Below are 4,691 nucleotides of genomic sequence, written 5' to 3' on the forward strand. Positions count from 1 at the left end.
GTAAGAACTTCTTCTTTCTCCTAGTCACTGGCTTGGCCATGTCTTTTGCCTGGATACCCACCCAAGAGGCAAATCAGCTTTTGGATAACAATACTCCATTTGGCCTATAAAGTAACAGCCTAAAAGATGCTTTGGAAACTTTCTAGCTAGCACCCAACATTTAAAAACCAGGATGCTTCACATAATAACAGAATCTTTTTAGCTTCTCTGAAAAAAAAAAAAATTAGAATATTGCAACTTTCTCTCTCTCTCTCTCTCTCTCTCTCTCTCTATATATATATATATATATATATATGGATTAAAACCAAGGGAGTGAAAAAAAGAAAAAAAGAAAAAAAACTGCATTACCCCATGACAGTGCAGTGATATCACCAGAAATTATTGTGAATTGTTTACATTGTCCTGGTGCCTATCACCCAGCCACTACTTCAATTTCTCTCTTTTATCCTACTTTATCTCATGGTCATTCCCACCATTTTCTTGCAAAAGTTTTGGTGTTATGTTACTGACACTCAGACCAAGGATGATACTTGAGATCTGCTATTCTTCCCACTGATATGTTATAAAAGTAAACTGTCACTCATACCTTTTTTGCAAGATAAGGTAATATGGACAGATTTGAATGAATAAAAGAATGTTTATTTCTTTCAAATGTTTCAAATAAAGGGTTTATTTAGTTTCAAAAAAAAAAAATAAATAAAACCAAGGGAGTGAAGGAAGTGAGTGGAGATTACTGAAGACAATGAAAAATCTTTTACTTTAATGGAAAAATAACCAAAAATTGTTACAGATTTATATATGTATGAATCATGATGTATAAGCAATTTTAATATTTCAGAAAGTTAATTCACAGTAACAGATATAGAACAAGAAGTAATGAACATGGACTCTTGACTTTTAATACATGTTTTGGAAGAGTATCTGAGATTTGAAGTAAATACGAGATTCTGGTCATGATTATTAATATATTAGCAAAAAAAAAAATCTTTGGAAAAATACAAATATTCTGAACAAACACTCCATTTTTGGTCAATGTTCTACCCAAATTTAGTCACACACACCAACAACAAAGCTCATTCTTACTTTTTTTTTTTGTCCATGCTGCACAGCTTGTGTGATCCTAATTTCCCAACCAGTGCCCTCAACAGTGAAAGTGCAGCCCTAACCACTGAACTGTCAATTCCCAATAAAACACATTTTAAAGTCATTACAATCATTTTCAAAATGTAAGTTGAACTTTATATCTTAAAGCAAAAAAGCAAAAGAAAAAAGAAGCAAATGTTCATTAGTGCTAAAGGACATTTTAAAAAAGTTTCAACTCTGTTTTATTCTTGGAAAATGCTACAAGACCAAGTCTTAATAACTTTCTAAGTCTGCATAACATATCAGGACAATTCCAACTCTCCCATTTTAATATTTTCACACTGTGGATCATATCACTCATTTAAATCTTATCATTTCTCTTCATTAAAAACTTTTTGCTCTCCTTTCAAGGTAATATCTTCAAAATAAAAGATTATACCATATGCTTATTCTTAAAAAATTATGTGTTTTAAAAATTTAAGTCTTAATTTAATCCTCTCTTAATCTGTACTGCCCTACCCTGCTTTATTCCCTCTGGCTGATTTTTTATATACTTCACTTTATCCTCCAATCCTTGCTTAGATTTTCAACTTATATTGACCTCTTTAAAATCTAGACTCATCTATTAATAACATTTGTTCCCAAATGTTATTGGGAACAAATATCTCCTGTGTAGTAACTATCTCAATTCTTCCTTTTATTTTACTTCTTTTCTCACCTGCTGCATAAAGTCTGTTTCACCCTACGTTTAGTAGGAAACTACACAGTTATGAGCAACAAATGTAAAAGGCCTTAACTTCAAACAGATGCTCAAGTTTTTAATTCATTTTGAACATCATTGTTTGTTTTAATAATGGAATTTAATAATTTAATAACATAATTATCTTTTCAGCTTAACTATCGTAACCACAAAGATGCTGGGTGTGCTTCCAGTTCTTATTCTCCTTTTCATTATTAAGACAGATTTAGAAATACTATATGTTTATATATATAAACATATAAAACTATAGACTATTGGCAGTATGTAGCTAGATATACACAAATGTCTATAGTACATAACTGAATGTGTATAAGTTCTTATGGTGTATGGTTAAATGCATAGCAATGCATATAATGCAGTAAAATGTGTATAATTAATCACTGCAGATGGTGACTGCAGCCATGAAATTAAAAGACACTTACTCCTTGGAAGAAAAGTTTTGACCAACCTAGATAGCATATTCAAAAGCAGAGACATTACTTTGCCAACAAAGGTCTGTCTAGTCAAGGCTTTGGTTTTCCAGCGGTCATGTATGGATGTGAGAGTTGGACTGTGAAGAAAGCTGAGCACCGAAGAATTGATGCTTTTGAAGTGTGGTGTTGGAGAAGACTCTTGAGAATCCCTTGGACTGCAAGGAGATCAGCCCTGGGATTTCTTTGGAAGGAATGATGCTAAAGCTGAAACTCCAGTACTTTGGCCACCTCATGCGAAGAGTTGACACATTGGAAAAGACTCTGATGATGGGAGGGATTGGGGGCAGGAGGAGAAGGGCACGACAGAGGATGAGATGGCTGGATGGCATCACTGACTCGATGGACATGAGTTGCAGTGAACTCTGGGAGTTGGTGATGGACAGGGAGGCCTGGTGTGCTGCGATTCATGGGGTTGCAAAGAGTCGGACATGACTGAGGGACTGAACTGAACTGACTGATGGAGTTATTATTAGAAAACTCCTAGAGCATTTACTTTAAAGTTAGTCTTGTTTTAAATGCTTAACATATGTCTAGAAAATTAACTCCAGTAAAAATTCTATGAGGTAAGTACTCTTACTATCATACTTGAATGAAAATTGAGGAAATCTAAGAATAGGGCAATTAATTAAAACTGACCAAGGCCCCTCAGCAAATATCAAATGGTGCTGAAACTCAAATTCAGGCAAGCTGCCTCCGGTATTTGTCCTCTTTAATACACTATGCTATACCATGACATAATTCAGAAAACATAATTTGATTTCACTGACAATTGGAGAAAGAATCTCAGGTATAAATAACAACTATAAAAATACTGAGTTGGCCAAAAAGTTTGCTCAAGTTTTTCTGTAAGATGTTACTAAAAACTCCAAACAAACTTTTTGGCCTACTTGATACTAATATTTACACTGAGGAGTTACATAAAGTTTCATAAAAGTTTTGTGTTCATCATCCCTAATGAACTTCAAATCCAAGGTAAATAAATGTTGTTGAATAAAGTTGAAAATAAAAGTTTGAATGAAAGTTTGAATAAAAGTTTGAATGAAAGTTTGAATAAAAGTTTGAATGAAAGTTTGAATAAAAGTTTGAATGAAAGTTTGAATAAAAGTTTGAATGAAAGTTTGAACGATACCAAAAATATATTACAACTTACGAGGTGCTTCACTTTTGTTGAATAACTAAAAAAAAAAAGTTTATTGCCATTCAGAGAGTACTGAATACAACTCCAAATTGGGGAAATTTTTTTGTATTCCTTGCCATGGGAAAGGCAGTGCATGCTGAGTTTCATGCAGCTTCTTTTTTATGTTCTTGCAAAAAGATGAATGAGATGCAAGTCAAAGTTACTTTCATTCATAGTTGACAGGCAGAGATCAGTTGACCTATTTGCTCCGTCATCAGAGAGAAGAGATGAGAATTGTGATAGAATATGTGTCTTGGAGAGAGTCTTAAGAGCCTTACTTCAAAGAAGGCTATTCTTTAAAATAGAAAGCACTGTAGATTATGATACAAGGTAATATTCAACCTATTCCAATTCATTGCAGATATATCTTATTTCTTTACACTGGGCTCTCTTGTAAAGTATGGTATCCAGACTGTGAGGTGATAGAAAACAAATGGACAGAAGAGTACTACATAAACTTTCACTCTTTAGTTTTATAACTTTTTTCTTTGACTTTCATAGGAAACAAATTCTAAATATGAGTAATTGACTCTTCAATTTCCCAGCCTTGGCTTCAAATCTATTTTATAAGCTTCAAAATCGTTTTAGTTTGAACAATCAAAATAGATGTCATACATACTTAAAGATCTTTTTAAATCACTTATGAAATCAGACAGAGCAGGTCAGGTACCTTTTCAGTACGTGTATTAAGTACACATTTAAATGATTATATATAACATTGCCACAGTAGGCCTCTCTGCCATCCTGCCATCTTCATGTTCCAATACATTTATAAACCCTTTTTGCTATGCCTTTCATAAACCAGCAGTGGTATCTGTTTTTGTTTGTTTTTGAGCGTTTCAATGGTTTTATTGTAGACAGCATGAACAATTTAAGCAGATCATATAAAAATAAATTAGAAACTAATGAAAATAGTCTGTCCTCTATGAAGAGGGGGAAATGACCTGGTATTGGGGGAGGGAGGAACCTGCTGATGGGGCTGCGTCTCCTGAGCCAGGCGGGTGGGGGCCCAGGCCCGACACCTTCTCAGGATGTGGGCCGACCCTCCGCAGACAGGCCTCACTTGGCTCCTGACTTGCAGGCACTTTCTTCTCCTTCTACGTGTCGTCCTGTTTCCTCCCAGCAGTTCCCAGCATCCAGACTGCCCGTAGCGGCGGTCCAGACCATGAAGGGGGAATAGCCCCCACGACCGCCCCCA

This window comes from Bison bison, unplaced genomic scaffold (assembly GCF_000754665.1).
Source record: "Bison bison bison isolate TAMUID 2011002044 unplaced genomic scaffold, Bison_UMD1.0 scf7180017864163, whole genome shotgun sequence".
NCBI lineage: Eukaryota > Metazoa > Chordata > Mammalia > Artiodactyla > Bovidae > Bison > Bison bison.